Genomic DNA, 19,624 nt, shown 5'->3' on the forward strand with positions numbered 1-19,624 from the left:
TGGTGAGGCCAAACAGACAGTGCCACCCATATAGGAAATAGTTCCGGGAAACCAATGTTAGCTGTTACACCATTCTCCACCCACCAAACCGGTCAATGTTGTGTTACCCATTCGTTCCCAAGTATGGTACCAAATTCCAAACTGCCAGCAGCTTCAGTCCATAAACCCAACTCTGCAGAAGTAGTGGGAGGACCAGGCCACACTACCCTACCATTGAAACCCTCCAGGATGCCATCCAAATACGCATGTCCTGGCGATCCTCAGACGACAGTCTTGTGTGATGGTGTTTTTCTTGGAGGCCTGTCATAGCCTGTGAGATGGAGCGGGAGAATGATTGTGCCATAGGTATGACTCTTAGTGCAAAGTTCAACTGACTCACTGTCTGTTGCAGCTGATGTAAGGTTACTTTATCTTTTGTCAAACAATGTTGCAATGCTGCTCTAAATTTCACAATTCTTTTTTTAGGTAACCTGAAACACCCCTGTACTGAGTCCAACTCAATGCCTAAAAAATTCTATTGTGGTTGCTGGACCCACCGTCTTCCCCGGCGCCAGAGGAACCCCGAAAGCACGCATGAGCAGGTAAAATTCCTGCAATGCCCAAGCGCATTCCTCGGAACCCGCCGACCCCAGAAAAAGAAAATCATCCAGATAATGCATGACATGTTGGTGCCCTGTCGTCTGTCTTAAAACCCATTCCAAAACAGAGCAACCCATGGGCATGCACATATCCATGTAGAATTTGTCCTGAAATTTAAAGCCCAGAAGTTGGTGATCCAGAGGGTGCACAGGCAGCAAATGGAAGGCAGACTCAATATCTGATTTCGCTAGCAAGGCCCCGGGGCCCAGAACTCTTAGCATATCTACTGCCTCGTCAAAGGAAGCATATTTCACGCTACAGATATGCTCATTGATGGCGTCATTCAATGAATTGCCTCTAGGGGCTGACAGAATATGAATCAACCTGAACTCCCCCTCCTCTTTCTTGGGGACCACTCCCAGGGGTGAGCAAACAAAATTGTGTACTGGGATGTGATCAAAAGGACCAGCTATTCTGCCCAGCGGAATTCTTTTGCAATCTTTGTAGCTGCTACCCCCAGGTTACTCCTCACAGAAAGCTAATTTTTACACTGAGGTGTCCCTATGTAATCAAATGCAGGAATCCTGAAGCAATATAAAAAACCTTCCTGTAAAGTCCTAGCCGCAGCATGATCTGGGTACCTGTTTAACCAAGGAGTCTTAGCCATAACATCAATGGGTGAGTGTGTTACCAGTTGTGTCCCCTCCCCAATCCTGTTTCTTCTTTCCCCTATAGCCTGCATTCTTGAGGCATTTAGATTCTGGGTGAGAAGGGTTGTTTGCAGATAGAACATGCGTGTCGGAACTTACAAGTCCCTTGGGCCCCGGTGCATGTCTGTCTATTAAAATCCCAACATGTCCCCTTCCGTCCCCCCTGTCCCAGGACTAGGGGCCGTGCCCGTGGTTTGGGGCGGCCGAAAGGGCTGTGACGCTTGAAATGTGTGACCCTTGTTCAAATGTTGGACTGCCTTACCCGGCTGCCCTGGCCCAAACTGATCCAACCATGAGAGTGTGTCGACTCGGTCCCAGGAAAGTGATGGGTCAACTGCTTTGGCCTTCCTGAAATTCATGTCATAATCCTTCCACCCTACGCCCCCATATTTGTCATGAGACATAGTGATCCTGCTCTGGTAACAAGCCATCTCTGCTTGTATGTTAGGTGAACGCTCAGCTATTATTGCCATAAATACAGAGAAGGCCCTAATCCAATTGCTCAAATTCTCCTCTACCCTGAATTTCCACAGTTCAGAGAGCCATTCACTAGGAAGCATCTAATCTTTCTGTTTCCTTGAATACTCCATTTCCCTATCATCCACCAGTAGTAAAAAATATTAATGTAAGCACCAGACCATACCAATTCTTTCACTTCGCGTGTTACATGTCTGGCTCAATGTTCCCTTCCTGTGGGTAGCACACCTGTGCCCAGTAATGGCAATGTCACTTCCTTACCTACTGCCACCACTCCAGCTGGCTCCGTCACCTTGTCTTTTCCATTGCTGGTCGCTGGCAACTCTTTGTTGTCTCCTGCTAACGGAACCAACCCTGTTGCTTGTGGGAGAGATGGAGTACCCAGCCCTTCGCCTGGCGTCCCGATTGAAGCTGCAATAATCTTTGCCACCAACTTCCTTGTCTCCGCCAACGGGTCCTCCCCTACTTCCTTTGCCCCCACTGACATTGGCAACATCCCCCCCTTCCTAGCCAAGGGAGAACTGCCGCTTTCTGTGCCACTAGCTCCTATGAGACCTGATTGATGCCTGTTGGCACTGTGACGGGAGTAGGGACCACTGGACTCGGTACCGGTATCACTGGACTAGGTATGGGCACCACAGGGATTGACGTGGGAACCATCCGGGTTGGTGCGGGAGCCACCGGACTTGGCGTGGGTACCACTGGGATAGGCACGGGGACCAATGGAATACTTGTATGGGTCACTGGTATTGGTGTAGGACTCACTGGTGTTAATGGAACTCCTGAGGGACCCTCACCTGAAGGAATCTTCCCTAGAGGCTGACGTGGCATAGGGGCTTTGTCCTGATTCTTCCCCTTTCTGGGCCTAGCCCGCCTAGGTAGCGGATCGAATTTACCCCTGGACTTTGGGGGCACTATGGTTCTCTTAGGCCTGCCCATCACCTCCCTCTGCCATTCCACTCTTTGTCTGAGCTCTGCAAGGCTCGGCCTTAGTTTTTCTACCTTTCCCCATCTCCTATCCATCGTCACCATCCTTCGTATCATTGACTCCAACATATGCGGGAACGCTTTGCTCCACTCTTACTGGCCATAGCTCCTAAGCCAACAATTGCAAGGTAATTTATACACTGAAAGGCAATAACACCCGAATACAATGTTATCTGTTACCTAAATGATTTCTCTCGCTGAGAGCCTCCCCACACAATTTGCTTGGCCTGGAAACCCGTCCAGGTCCTTACCTGAGCACCGTTGGGGGTACACAAACCGGCCGTAAGCACCACGCAACTGGAGATGCACCACACCAGCTAACCTGGGTGTTGGGCGAGTAATCTCGAGCCCGGCAGCCCACAGAAGCAATGAAATGCAGGCCTGCCTGCGTCCTCTTAACGCGATGTTCCTTGCTTTTGTCTCTTGATGACCTGTCGCGGTGAGCACCCTGTTTCACTTCTATAACGATAAGTGAAAGATTACCTTATACACTGGGCATACAAACAATAGTGGACCCCGTTGTAACCTTTAACCACCCCGACAATGTATTCAACTCGAATCCCGACACAGTGAGTAGGCAAATAAGGCACCTCCCAACCGCAATACACATATACTGTCAAATCCTACAGCATTTCCCCTTGCTAGCTGTGTAAAACAAAATGCACAGCCCTACTGACCCAATGAATTGCCAAACTCTTGTGGCCTGTTAATCTGCACTCAGTGCTTTCATATATATATGCTACAACCTTTCCCCGTGTATCTGTAGCTTGAAACATACTCGGATGGCACACCCTCTTCTCTGTCAATTATTGGTGCCACCCTGGCTTTTCTTGATTGGCCAGCCCTCCTAAATCTAAACTTTGAACCACATGTGGCACGAACCCATGACCCTGATTCACAGCCTGCCTCAATCTATTATTAGTGGTGCACACAACTACAGAGCGCCCGAGCACGCCCTGGCTGAAAATACTTTGGCCCCCCCTTAGAGTACCTCTGTATTGCGCGTGTGCGTTTAATAAACAAAAACTCAAGCGACCGCCAAGGAGCGTCGGTGAGACCGGATCTGTAACTGCAGTCCTCCCGATCTCGCCTCCTCTTCTGCAGTCCTCCTGATCTCGCTGCCTCTTCTCAACTACACAGAGTCTCCGGCTGCCGCACATTGTTTCCTGCGCAAGCGTCCCGCCCGAACCTGTAGATGGGCAAACAAGAAGAAATCACTCCTGCGCCGCCTACGTGATCTCGCTGCTCTCCCAGCTCCGCTGACGCGATCCTCGAGCCTGTCTTCTATTCAAAGGACCTGCAATAAAGATAAAACTAAAAAGAATTACAGCCTTCTGGAGGCTGGGGGGGGGCCAGACTGTGGAGCGTAGGGTCAAAAAGGCAGACTCCTGCGGTCCCCAGCCGTTTAACCCCTCACTGCCCAGGCCGGTTCTAACCTGCCTTGCCTTAGCTCCCCAGTGACCCGGAAGTGATTGAATCACTTCCGGGTCACTGAGGAACACGGGGTCCAATCCGTGACAAGGCGCGCCCGCCGCGTCATTGTAACGCAACAGGCCTGCCCTACCACAGGATGCGGTTGGGGGCTGGTGCGCCCGCCATACTTGCAGCAGGGCCAATGCCAGCCCCGCCTTTCTCCTCCCTGCTGATGTCACCAAGCGTGCAACGCCCATTGGACTTAAAGGGCTTCAGCCCCCCTGTAGTGTGTGTCAGCCCGGGATGTGACAGCTTCCCGGGCACACACACAGCCGCACCTGAGTACTTCACAGGTATTTTAAAGACCTTTTGTTTGTTAATGAGGCTTTGATGTCCCCCCCCCCCCTGCTTAGAGCCCCTGCAGCTCCACTCTGCCTTTTGCTCGAAGAATCAGCCCCCGCCCCCGAAATTTCTTCTAAGTCCCACCGAATTTTGACTTCAGTTGCGCCTCTGGCTGTCACTCAGCAGTGGCCTGCGCCTGTCGTGCTGCTCTGTGCGGGATGGAGCCAAAAAAATCTAATGGAAAATAATTACCATTATGAGCCCTCATACAAGGAAGCGCTGTCCCTGAGTGCTGCTGCCCGACCTTCCTGCAACGCCTCGCGGCCCCCGCTTCGTGGGTGCCGCTCGTAGGCAAGACTTCCCTGGGAGAATCACTTCCTTAATCTCTACCTGTGCATTGTGCACCAACGCGCCCTTTGGACTTTGACAGCCTGCTGACAAGGGTAGAGGCGGGACTGCGAGGACCAGCATTCCGAGCGGCGGGGATCGGCCGCAGCTGGTCCTCTTCCCGCCCCCTCCTCCTCCCTTCAAAATCTCTGTGGAGCGAGTGTGCCCTGTGAGCCCTCATACAAGGAAGCGCTGTCCCTGAGTGCTGCTGCCCGACCTTCCTGCAACGCCTCGCGGCCCCCGCTTCGCGGGAGCCGCTCGTAGGCAAGACTTCCCTGGGAGAATCACTTCCTTAATCTCTACCTGTGCATTGTGCACCAACGCGCCCTTTGGACTTTGACAGCCTGCTGACAAGGGTAGAGGCGGGACTGCGAGGACCAGCATTCCGAGCGGCGGGGATCGGCCGCAGCTGGTCCTCTTCCCGCCCCCTCCTCCTCCCTTCAAAATCTCTGTGGAGCGAGTGTGCCCTGTGAGCCCTCATACAAGGAAGCGCTGTCCCTGAGTGCTGCTGCCCGACCTTCCTGCAACGCCTCGCGGCCCCCGCTTCGCGGGTGCCGCTCGTAGGCAAGACTTCCCTGGGAGAATCACTTCCTTAATCTCTACCTGTGCATTGTGCACCAACGCGCCCTTTGGACTTTGACAGCCTGCTGACAAGGGTAGAGGCGGGACTGCGAGGACCAGCATTCCGAGCGGCGGGGATCGGCCGCAGCTGGTCCTCTTCCCGCCCCCTTCTCCTGCCCTGCCTTCATAACTTGCGTGGGTAACGCGCACGCGGGACGCGCGCGGGGCAACGGCCGGGGCGAAGACCGGGCAAAGAGCGGGCCGTTTAAGGCCGTTCAAGGACGGCAGAGGACGGCCCAGGCCCCGAATCCCTGTCTCATCGCCCTGAAACCACCATCCAGGTAGGCCGATTGCCACTTAGCCTTCTCGAGGCCACAGCCTTTCAACACCTGGTATAGCACTTTTTATTGCCAACGCCAAGCATGCGGCACAAAACAAGAAGCTGTACCAAAAAAGCTACGGAGGTAGCGCAAGTGACTGGTCCCATTGACCTTTTCATCTCACGGGTAAATGAGACAATTGATAAGAGCATTGTACTCCTAGAGAAAAGAGTCTCCCTGGACCTCATGAACGCCAAGCGCTCCTCCCTGGGCTCCCTTGCAAATGCAAATTCACCCTCTCAGCAAGCTTCGAATAATTGCTCTTTGCCCTTGCCCTTGACCACTATAGGCACTGTTACAGTACCGAGTGCTGTTAACTTGTCGGTTACCTGTTCGGAGTCGGACCCGTCCTTTGTGGATCTGGAGGCGACCCCAGACCTAGAAGCCTGTCGGACACCCAGAGAGACGGAGCCGGGCCTGGATGGGTTAACTGCCAAGTCGACTCCTCATGTGCCTAGTGATTCCAGGGGAAAGGTCACTTTTATTCCAACAAAAGTAGTGACTAAGCCCAAAACTAAGGAGTCTAAACCCAAGGAGAAGACTAAAGCCAAAGTTAGTAACCACAATTTGATAACACCTACTCCACATACAGCGCCTGGTATTCCATGTTGGGTCGAAAACATGGTCACTGATCTCAAGCATGATCTTGAAGCCACAATAGCGGCCCAAATCAAACCCTTGATTTCTAAACTCGATAGGCTAACATCGCTCATTAATACTAAATGGCCCAACAAGTCTAATGAGCCTGGGCCTGTCCAGCAACAAGGGCACGGGGAACTACCGTCCAACCCCCAACCGCCAGCCAAGGTCATCAAGCCCATAACTGGTAAAGCGAACATCTTGCCATCTTCCAAGGACCAAGCTGCATTACATTCTCCCCATTCAGGGAACAACCCTGCTCAGCCGCCACCTATCCCCAATACAAAAGCGGTGAGCAATCCTTCATCCGTGCAGCAATCAGCCGTTGGTACCAAATCTAACACCTCCCAAACTACGGGTCCCAAAGGGAAACCTACGAATATCCTAGCCTCTCACTCTACTAGTAACTCTGAAACCCCTAAGCCAAGGCAGACCCGCTACAAGTCTATTAGTCTGCCACCAGAAGTTTCTCCTTTTGTGGTTGTGTTGACTGCTGTCCCCCCACTGAAGGAAGGAGTTAAAGAGACCTATGTAGAGTTAAGAAATAAATGTGCACAGTGGCTCCAAATACATAAACCACTACCTAGTAGTATGAGTGGGGAAATTCTCACTGTACGTAGAGGGGATTGGGTGGGTAGGGGTAAGAAAACAATACCAGGGGATGTAATTACTGTTAATTTCAGGGATGTGGGGGCTGCGACTTTTATTTGTAATGCACCTAACAGCGGCCCTGCCACCCAGATCAAACCACTCCCCTTGTCCTACTTCCTCCCCAACTCGACAAGACCCAACTTCCACCGGCCAATCATTCCAAGTAATCAAGAGCCTGTACATCCCCCCCGATATGCCCCTAACCACTGGCAGCAGCCGCCCTACTTTCCACCTTTTGTCCCGCACCATGTGGGCCCCCAGTGGCAACAACCTTTCCACCCCTTACCACCTTTTTTCCAACCTACCCAGCAGTGGCAACAACCGCCTCAGCCACCACTTACTGCCAATCATCATCAATGGCAACAGCCACGGCAGGATCCATTTTCATCTCTGTCCCTTAACCCCTCCTATACACAGTTTGCCCACCCAAATAGGTACTGTGTACTGGATGAGGTTGATTGACTTTCTTCTAAGGGAGGCTCAGACACTGACCTCCCTCATGCTAATATCGCCATGAAGGATGCAGTGCTGGGCACATCTCTCCCTACAAACTTAGAGGTCTCATCATCTACACTAATTAGGGATAGTGTAGTTTCATCCAACCCCCATTGTACTGTGATTCCAGACGGAAACTCAGCACATGGCGAGTTAAAAATTCTTAGTTGGAACCTTGCTGGGATCACAAGGAAACTAGGCCTCCCGGAGTGGAATGCTCTGGTTGATGCCCATAAAATCTGTATATTTCAAGAGACATGGGCCACTGAACCACTGCACCGGGTGGGGTTTGTCACCTTTTCCACACCAGCAATAAAATCCAAGGCAGGGAAGGGGCGGCCATCGGGGGGGCTAATTATTTGGATAAGTATCCTGCTTAACTGCAGGATAACCACCAAGAAGGCAGGAACCCCGGATATCCTTGGTGTCTCCCTATTGGGCCTACGGGGAAGTATAACTGTTGACCTTTACAATGTTTACATCAGGGGAACAAAAAATGGGTGCATTTCACCCACAATGATGGAGCTTGAGGCTCAGCTGAGAGAGCAGAGTGGACATGGCCATATCCTAGTGGCTGGGGATTTTAATTGTACATATGAACCACTCCCCCTAGAAGGAATACCAGACCTAGGAGAAGAGGATAGTAGATGGGGTATCCCTACCCTCTCTATCCCACCCATCAAGCGCTGGACTCGCAGTGCAATCCATCTAAATGCACTCACACTGGAGTTTGGATTAAGAGCTGCTAATGGTCGCACTCGATCTGACCTCCTGGGTGCTCCCACATTTAACAGAGTTGGTCAATGCACACGGATTGACTATATTCTGCTGGATAGGGGCCTCTGGAGCCATGTTAACGACATGGTTATTACCAATACCATAGAGAGCGACCATAACCCACTCTCCTTATCCCTAAAAAATCCTTGGCACATTGAAGTACTGCCAGCCTCTCTAAGCCGCCCACAGGGGATTACTGTTGCCTCTTGTGGCAGGCGTCTAAAGTGGAGTAAGTTTATGTGTAACACCGACAAACTATCCACAATAGATGAAGTGGTTAAGGGCACGCAGGCTGAAATTAGCTCCATTGATCTAACCATAGCAGCAGACAAGGCTACCGCTATTTTTGAAGCTGCTGTAAAAACTATTGGGGACCTCTTTTGGGTACAACTGCCCTCAGGGAAACAGAAACCTAAACCTAAAGGCAAACACGATTGGTATTCGGCAACATGCAGGAAGGCCAAATCATGCCTAATAGAGGCAGTCAAAGGGAAGTCGTCCCTAACAATTCAAATTGCCAGAAGAAACCATAAAAAGGCCCTACAGGTAGCTAAAAGAGAGTGGGAGGATGCCTACTGGCTAACCCTTAAGGAAGCCAGTATGAAAAAAGACTCTAAATCCTTCTGGGATACCATAAGGGCACGAAATAGACCGGATAGCGACCTTATAACCTGCAGTATTTCGGGCGAGGTATGGGAGGCTCATTTTTCCAAACTTTACTCCTGCCATAACGACCTGAACGGAAGAGGGTCTTTCCAATCCTCTCCCTTCACTAATTATATTCATCTCCCTAGTGACCCTGACTTTACTTTGAAGGAAGTAGAATATGCTATTACCTCCATCATTCCACAAAAAGCCGCAGGACCAGATGGCATCCCCGGGGACCTGCTAAAATCTGATGGTGTTAATTGGGGCAAACTAATACACTCCCTCCTTCTTGCCATCTGTAGGGGTGCCCCAATTCCCGTGTCTTGGAAGGGGGCAGAGGTGGTTCCCATTCACAAGAAAGGCCCTAGGGATGATCCGTCCAATTACAGGCCGATTAGCTTACTAGATGTAAGCCAAAAAGTTGTCGGTAAAGTTATTCTACTCAGGATACTCAACTGGGTAGATGAAAACAAAATACTTACCGACTTTCAGGCCGGTTTTAGAGTAGGCACCGGTACGATAGAGCAGGCCTTCAGGCTTATGATGATTTACTGGAAGGTGGTAGTGATAGGCAAGGGCAGTCTTTATCTCGCATTCATCGACTTAAAGACTGCCTTTGACCTTGTCCCCAGGGACTTGTTGTGGAAGGTGTTGGCCAACATGGGGCTTCCAGAGTATCTTTTATCCCTATTGGTCAGGCTCCATCAGGACAGCTTTGCCCAAATTAGGTGGGGCTCTGGAGGGGAGAAAACGGGCTGTATTCCGGTCGAGAGAGGGGTACGCCAGGGATGTGTTCTGGCTCCCACCCTTTTCTCTTTGTACATTAATGGGGTGGTTGAGCACCTACTTAAATCACCATCCGACGAACCATCCCTGGCGGGGGTACGCATACCGACCCTCCTCTTCGCGGACGACACGCTCCTAATCTCCAAGACCCCAATGGGACTACAGAAACTCTTGGATAACTTCCAAACCTTTTGTACTGACCGGGGCTTGGTTATAAATACCAATAAAACAAAATACCTCGTCCTTAATCCCCCTAAACAGCAAGTGCGTCCCCCTATCCTAAACACCGAGTTCCTGGAAAGGGTTAAAGCATTTGATTATTTAGGGATACGCATCTCAGACAAAATGGATTGGACTCTCCATCTAGATAAGATGCTGCTGAACCATAAAAGGATCACAGGTGCCCTATTGAGGGAGCAACGTTCCAGTTCGTTCAAACCAATAGGAACAGTCCTAGAGATCTACGCTGCCAAGGGTGTCAGCTCTGCACTATATGGAGCTGAACTTTGGGGCTTTGCATCTTCTCAAGCTTTACAAAAATCTGAGAACAATTTCTGTAGACAAATAATGTCCCTCCCTCAAAGCACCCCACTTTTACCCTTATTTATGGACCTTGGCTGCACCCAGATTGGCGAAATTGCGAAATTCCGTCCTCTCCTATTATGGGCTCGTATTTGGCGGGTAGAGGAACTTAATGCCTACGCCAGAGGCCTGGAAGAAATAATGGCGTCACCACACTGGGCCAGAGTCAAATGGTTAACAGACATGAAAACCTTATTGTCGAACTTGGGCCTATTGGATTTCTGGTCAAGCAGAACCTCTCCTCCTAAACAAGTACTTAAAAACCTTTACCGGGATTGGATTCGCTCCCAAAGGCACTCTAGCACATCCATTGGTAGGCTCACAGAGGATTTTTTAATGTTTAAAGACTGTCCCAGACGAGAACCCTACCTAGACATAATCGGGAAACCGTTTGCCCGATCTTTGTATTTTAAATTTAGAACGGGCACCTTGCCACTGAATACTTTCACTAAATCATGGAAATCCTGCACAGATAAAACTGATCTGCGCCCATCATGTTTAGCCCACCCAGAGACATTAGCCCACTTCTTATTCGTCTGCAAGGAATATGCCAATCCAAGAAGGGCGTGGCTGAAGAACTTGTGCCGGCAACTGGGAACCAGGAGCCATGATGTGGCAATTAGGATTCTTGTTTCGGACAGCTATGTACCCTACGCCTGTGCCCTAGCAACATTTTTATTTTGGGCTTGGGCTATTCGAGCCAGAAAGCTTAAATACTCTGTTTAATCTCTTTTTAAATAATATTAATTCTAGTAAATGTTATACTTTTTTGCTATTAACTGGAAATGTGTTGCCAAATTTATTAACTACCAATTTTTTTTTAAAAAACTTGCTTTTATGATAATGGAATTTTATCGAAATAAAGCTTTTTGACTTTGACTTTGAATTACCATTTTATTTTTCATCTCTGGGGTTTTGGGGGATTTTAAGTGGGGCGAAGCTCCGCCTCTCCAATGGAGGTGCTGCCCCTGCACCTTTGGCAGAAACTGAGCAAGCTTTCCAACTTCAGAGGACAGGTACAGCTAGAATAGCATTAGCACAAACCTTTTCCATCACAGGCCAGGTACAAACGTGACAACAGCAGTGCAAGGTTTACTTCCTCACAGAACACAGACAATGTGGCAGTAACGAAGTAAGCTTCCTTCTCTCACAGAAGGCAATACAGGCAGTCATTTCCCGCAGAGCAGACCAGACAGGGCAGGCTAGCACTGGCTTTCGCTGCTCACAGAATATGTACAGTTAAGGCATGAGTGACATGTAGGATTTTCCTCCTGTAATGTACCGTTTGCAACCTCTTGTATTTTGTTTGCTCACATTTGTCACTTTTGCCTCATGTAACTTAATGTTTGCTTTTGTAATTTGTTCACTTGTAATTTTATCCTCATGTATCATTACTGTTCCTATTGTGAAGCGCTCTGACACCTTCGGGTAAATTCCGCGCTTTATAAAAACGCATACAATAAATAAATAAAAAAATCCATGTCAGTATCCTGGTATTATAAAGTAGCACATTGTTGTTTGGAGCAACCCTGCCACAGCCTAAGTAACTATGTTTCTGAAAAACACACAGGTGTGAACACAAACACACCAGTCACCATGTCATCCAAGGCTCGATGCTGCACCCCTTCAAAATGTTAAGGGCCGCCAGTGGTAATGTTGTTATCTCTGTAATCTCCAGCACCAGTGCTGAGACCTGATTTCCATTTTATGTGCCCCTTTCATGCTATTACTTTAATGTCACCTTGCCATGATGGGATGATAGCTTAATAGGTTGAGCACCTGTTAAGGAAGTCTGCGAGTAAAGTTTATGTTACGATTTTGAAGCCAGCAGGGACGACATACCCGTTCATCCTTCCTTCTTACGTTTATTGAGTACGCGCACCATTAAACAATACATTCACAGTTCAGTTTGTGGCATGAACAGCATACATTGTCAATATTTTAATACGATGTATGCCGTAACATTATTTTTCTTACTCTTATCATCAAGGGGGACACGTTTCTAGCTCTGCTTTCGATTATCCACATGTTCACGCCCGCTGTGAACATATTTGCACGACCTTCACGAAATGACCCGTTACGTGTTTGTCTGTTGTCCTGGTGTCCAGGGCCTGACACGAAAAGGCGGGAAGTCAGCGAACCGGAAGATGCTGAGCCAAATCTGGCGATATTGGAAATTCTTGTGCCTGATCAGTCAGCGACCAGGACACAGGAATAGAGACAGTTCCTGGTTGTCACAGCGGCGAGCGCACCGAAAGTCAGGACACAACAGGAGGTGTCATTTCTTCCCAGAATCCAACCCCGGTCTCTGTTGACCACCCTCAGTCAGATCCTGGTTACCGATGGCAGGGTCAGTGCACACTAGTCTGGGAAGAAAGGCACAGAGCGGCCGGCACTGCGGGGGTATCTACCTCGCGTCCTAGTTACACAAACTGTGGTAAACATGTATTGAAGTCAAAACAATGCGAGCAAGCAGCCACCTCCCGGCACACAGCCCTTTCACTTCCTGCAAGACCCCCCCGATTCCACCCATAGAGCAGGATCGGACTCTCGTTCTGCTATGCCTGATTCTTTGACGCAATCCCTTTAAGAGATTGTTTGTACGACAATTTGGTGTTTGAGATATGGTTCTTTTCGCTCCAGGCCCGCCCGAGTTTTGGATACAAAATGCTACATTGACTATTCCCCTGCTTTGTCTGATTTTCATAGGTGACCCTGGGTGGCAAGCTGCTCTGGCTCTAACGTTGCGTAGTCGAGTTTGACATATGGTTGATGCAAGGGCATAACGTGGGCAGTATCGTAGCAAAGATGTCATGGACCCTGGTGCTAGCAGGGAAAGGTGGCTCTTTGCCTTCTTCGCAGGTGGTAAGACAGCCATTATTAGGGTGCAAGGGGCCCCTAAGGGCTCGGTGCTCTAGTGCCACTGCACCTGCCGCACCAGTCGCAGCTACACCCCTCCTTAAACCCATATATATATATATATATATATATATATATATATATATATATATATATATATATATATATATATATATATATATATATATATATATATATATATATATATATATATATATATATATATATATATATATATATATATATATATGTATATATATATGTATATATATATTCACAGAAAAAACCATAGGTTTTAGGCCATATATAGTTAGGAATTTGCACTTACAAAACCTTGAAAATTCACTGAAAAAACCATAGGTTATAGACCATATATAGTTAGGAATTAGCATTTACAAAACCTTATTTTACTCACACAAAACCATTGAAATTCCATATATAGTTAGTTGCACTAACTATATATCCCGCACCCGCAATCCACTGCTGATGATGTCACATATTACATCATTCATGACATGGTCAGTGACATCACTGATGACATCACTGATGACAACTCAAATGACATCACTGATGACATCACTGATGACATCTCATTTGACATTACTGATCACATCACTGATGATATCATTCATGTGATAATACGATGAACCTCTTCAGACTCTAATATAACCTTAGATACAATCAGTGTAAACAGACACTCACAGACTGTCACTCATCCATGGAGTTACTCACACACCTAGTCAGTCATGCAAAGAATCAATCACACCTCTATTTCCTCAACTATACAGTTATACAAACTTTACTTATTCAAACATATACTAACACATATTTACTCTCTTATACAATCCCTGATACAAGTTCACAATGATCCATACAGCCACTCACACATTCACTGGCTCTTATGCACAGTTATTTATATATGTCAACTCTCACATGTACTGTGTTTTACATATGTACTTACTTTGACATGTAACACTGAGATATCCATTCACTCACCAATACACTCATGCACACAGTCAACCGCCCATATAGCTGTTTCCACATGCACTTTTGAAACCATACATCTAGTGAATCAACAGCTCACACATCTATGCACAGAGTCATATGGCTGAGATACCCGCCACCCCCTCTCAACACAATCCCCAAAAGGAGGGAAACCGGAAACAGTTCTTAAAGTTTTTGGAAGTGGGAGGGAGTGACCCTCCCGGCCGTATTTATTAAACAAAAATTAAAAACATTAAACGTTTCATGTTATGTACAATTTCATTAACACATTGCGATGTTTGGCTAACCTTAACATATTCTCTAATACAGAGGTTCTCCTAGCCGAACTAGCATCCTACAAAACATTCTCTAGAAAGACTGAAATTGTACATCCTAACGTTTAAGGGCCAACGGCAAGGTCATAACCGGTGTCAAGATCCCTAACCAGACTTACCCCTCCCACTTGGGAGGGGCGACAGCACAGAGGCTTACCTCAAGTGCAACTACTAACAATTTCCCTTGACTTGACGGGGGCACTTAAGACTCGACGCCATTTAAAGGTCGTTCGAAGATTCGTGTGAGGTATCTAGAAGGTATCGTGGACCTCCCCCCACCCCACAAAACTTACCGCATCTGCCGTCGCAGATGACACTGGCCCCGGGAAATTCCCCAGGAGGGGGCTGTAACCCCTCCTACAAAGGAAGGGGCCTTGACCGCCTTTCCTTTACTTCCGGCGACCCACCCTTAGACGGGACCGCCTCCCCACTGAGGGGCCAATGGCCACCTCTCCCGAGCGCTCCCATCCGTGTTGGGTGACGCCCACTCATAGGGATCTTCTAATTAGTGCTCACCGATCATGACCTTACCGCCTACCAAAAAATAAATACGACAATTCTTACTCAAACCTATGTAAACATTGGTCGCTACGACCGAAAGAGCATGCTTAAAGATACAACACTATATCAAATCATTTCCATCGTAAAAACCTACACGACATTCACCATTCTTTATTAGGCTCAACATCAAACTGATACCTTCACAGCCTGTAAACGAAACGGAAAACATATTTATAAATTCACTTTATTACAAAACAACTGGCTGTCCTCAGGGGCTGGTGGGTGGGTCAAAATTGGCTCTTCGTTCTGTCCCGAGCTCACGTGTAGCGAGGAGGTGCAACTTCGGAGCACAAGAACAAGAGGACGTCTTCCGGTCTTGCGTCTCTTTTTATCCGTCTTCAGGGCGGGCGTAAACCCGCCCCTGCCTGCCCCTAGGGCGGGGCTGGCTACGTCGGTGTCTAGGCCAGCCCACTCTAGGGCGGGAAAAGACGCGCCCCGGCTACGCCGCTTCGGGCATACCAGCCGAGACGCGCCTCCCGCCCAAAAATGGCTTCCCGGGGGGATCGAGGCACTCCGCCATACGTTCGGGGGGACCGAGTGGTCGCCCCTTTCCATATGGCTGAGATACCCGCCACCCCCTCTCAACACAATCCCCAAAAGGAGGGAAACCGGAAACAGTTCTTAAAGTTTTTGGAAGTGGGAGGGAGTGACCCTCCCGGCCGTATTTATTAAACAAAAATTAAAAACATTAAACGTTTCATGTTATGTACAATTTCATTAACACATTGCGATGTTTGGCTAACCTTAACTTATTCTCTAATACAGAGGTTCTCCTAGCCGAACTAGCATCCTACAAAACATTCTCTAGAAAGACTGAAATTGTACATCCTAACGTTTAAGGGCCAACGGCAAGGTCATAACCGGTGTCAAGATCCCTAACCAGACTTACCCCTCCCACTTGGGAGGGGCGACAGCACAGAGGCTTACCTCAAGTGCAACTACTAACAATTTCCCTTGACTTGACGGGGGCACTTAAGACTCGACGCCATTTAAAGGTCGTTCGAAGACTCGTGTGAGGTATCTAGAAGGTATCGTGGACCTCCCCCCACCCCACACAACTTACCGCATCTGCCGTCGCAGATGACACTGGCCCCGGGAAATTCCCCAGGAGGGGGCTGTAACCCCTCCTACAAAGGAAGGGGCCTTGACCGCCTTTCCTTTACTTCCGGCGACCCACCCTTAGACGGGACCGCCTCCCCACTGAGGGGCCAATGGCCACCTCTCCCGAGCGCTCCCATCCGTGTTGGGTGACGCCCACTCATAGGGATCTTCTAATTAGTGCTCACCGATCATGACCTTACCGCCACAGGTCCGGATAGTTGACCGGCTATCCGGACCCCCCACAAGACTCCTACCTAAAGGTCATGTTTTAACGTTTTTAACCAAGCTAAGAAGTCTCCTATGAGTAACTCATTCCCCACCCTTGACAAATGCACACCATCCCCCAAATACATACTGTCATCATTAATACAACTATGCGAGATCGTATGCAATGTCTTGGAACGGAACAACCTACTCACTTTGTTATTCAATTTTTTAACAGAATGATTCAAAGCAGGGATCGAGATAGCCCCCCGCCACACTTTTCGTGGGATCATATGAGACCACGCAATTATGCACCCCGGAACTCTCCTCGCTAACCAACTTACCGTGGAAAGCATAGCCTCCAGGAGAAGTCGTCTACCGGTGGTGACCAAATCATTGCCCCCTAAATGCACTATGACTATGGACGGCGGTGACCTCATCCGCCCTAACAAACCCTCAAAGAATGCTTGAAACTGGTCAATACAGAGACCGCCTCTTCCGTAGAAGGACACTCTGTACCCGTATTCCCCAGGTACGTGAACCATGTCACCTGCTTTGAATACGTCTGCGGCCCGTCTCACGTATGAGTGGCCCACGACCCACACCTCCTTTCTCACAGCCGGTGATGTCTGACCGCTGGCCTGGTGTTGGGTCGACTGCATAGTCCGCCCTGCCGCGTAGGCTTGCGCAACTGAAAACAAACAAAAGACAAGAAGCGTGAGTATATGATTACAGCTTCACAACATGTGCAATCGCACATATCTCTTATAACAATTGGAGGACCAACGCCCCACTCGTTTCACTTGCTCTACATTAAGACCCCTGGCTGTAGCTTCAGTGGCAGCCCCTATTCGAAAGGAATGGGTCCCGAATTCGCCCGGGTCCAAGCCCGCTGCGGCAATGGCCATTGCAAGCACCCGCTGAAACTGAAACCTCGTCAGCGGGGTGGCGTCTGCATGCCTCAACAAAGTCCCCCCCCATGATGCCACCCTCCGTGCTAGGTAATCTTCTAAACACTGTACCGGACACATGGAGGACCCGGGGGTCCTGCGAATGATCGTGCAGTCCCCCCTCCCATCTTGGTCGGTCTTGGACCTGAGAAAGGAGACAATCATCGCATCGCCCCTGATCTGAACGTGTTCCCGGCACAACCCCCCCACCACATCCTGTTTGTTTCTTGCAACCAGCTCACTTATCCTCATAGCCCCGTGAAATGCCAGCGTAAATGCAGTCCGGAACAAACACGTCTCGAAAGGAGACGAGCATGTGGTAGGGAGTGTGGCCAGCAACTGGGACAACCTATCCAGACCTATCGGTCGTCTCACATCTACTCTGCGACCCTCAAGGCGTTGCCACCCACGCAGCGCCTTTTGTACTGCAAAAGACGCTGTCGGGTCCTGGATATTATGGGCCCTGGCAACAAAGGAAATGGCGGCACGATGCCTTTGGGCCGTAGCCACCGATTTCCCAGCCCTACGTAAGGACATCAGAAAATGTACAACCCACTCTTCCTGACCCCAAAGTCCCCCTCTCTCAGTCCCCAAAAAGGCTAAATAGGCCTGAAACGCCCCTTCATATGCCTTCCTTGTCCTGGGTGCTAGACTCTCTCCCACGAGGTGACGAAGTTCGGGGCACCGAGAGACCAGAGAGCTTCGGGGAAGGGTGCCGGCTCTGGGTCCGCTGAAGGAAGGAAACCCGAGAAAGCCTGCATGTGAAAACGAGACAGTGCATCAGCCGCCTGATTCATCACCCCCGGGACATGTTTTGCTCTGAATATCACGTTCAGTTGCATACACAGTAGGACAATTTCTTTGAGCAGCCTCAAAATCAGTTTACAACGGGCTGCCTGACTATTGATGCATTCTACAACGGTCATATTGTCAGACCAGAACACGACAGAATGATCTCTGAACCCTTCAGGCCAGGTTCTCAGGGCCACCAGAATGGGAAACAGTTCAAGGAAAGCAATATTACTCGTCAGCCCCTTCTCGTGCCACCATAGGGGCCACCTTTGTGCAGACCATTTTGTGCCGAAGATGGCGCCAAAGCCTATGCTTCCCGCTGAATCTGTCCATAGCCCAAGCTCCTCGGAGGATACGGCTGGCTTGTTCCAGACGACTCGACCATTGAAGTCCGCCAAAAATGCTAACCAAATACGCATGTCCTGGCGGACCTCGGCCGATAACCTCGTGCGATGATGACCCTCCTTTAGGCCAACCATTGCTTGGGCGATTGAGCGGGAAAAGGGGCGGGCCATTGGGATCACTCTCAAGGCAAAGTTCAACTTCCCCACCAATTGTTGCAACTGATGCAGTGTAACCTTAGATGCAGTTAAACATACTTGGAGGGCTGCACTAAACTTCAACACTTTGCTAGCTGGTAAACGGAAACACCCCTCCCTAGAGTCCAACTCGATCCCCAAAAACTCGAGGCAAGTCGTGGGACCCATAGTTTTACCTGGTGCCAATGGCACGCCAAAATGACCCATCAACACACAGAATTCAGCTAAAGCCTGGGCACATTCGGGATTTCCGGCGGGGCCAAGGAACAGAAAGTCGTCAAGGTAGTGCATTACATTTCGGAAACCCGTTTTCATAGTGAACACCCATTGCAGGAAAGTACCGAATTTCTCAAAATAAGCACATGATATAGAGCATCCCATTGGCATACACCTATCCATGTAAAATGACCCCTGAAACCCGAATCCCAGAAGACACTGGTCGTCTGGGTGTACCGGGAGCAACCGGAACGCTGACTCGATATCTGATTTCGCCATCAACGTCCCGGGCCCCAGGCGATTCAAGATGGCTACTGCCTCATCAAACGATGCGTATCGCACCGAACAAAGCTCTGGATCAATTGCATCGTTCACCGAAAGACCATGTGGAGCAGACAGATTATGGATCAAACGAAACTCACCTGGGTCCTTCTTGGGGACCACCCCTAACGGGGAACAGACAAAATGCGGTACCGGGGGTACACTAAACGGGCCGGCGACCCGTCCCCGGCTAACCTCTTTCTGAATTTTCTCTTGCACTACAGATGTATGTTGTAAAACGGAAAGTTGATTTTTGCACGTCCCTACACCCAGAAAGTCCCCCACCGGGATGCGGAAACCATGTGTAAAACCGTTCCGCAGCACCCCAGCAGAAGTACGATCCGGGTA

The sequence above is a fragment of the Lissotriton vulgaris genome, chromosome 10 (assembly GCF_964263255.1).
Source record: "Lissotriton vulgaris chromosome 10, aLisVul1.2, whole genome shotgun sequence".
Taxonomy (NCBI): domain Eukaryota; kingdom Metazoa; phylum Chordata; class Amphibia; order Caudata; family Salamandridae; genus Lissotriton; species Lissotriton vulgaris.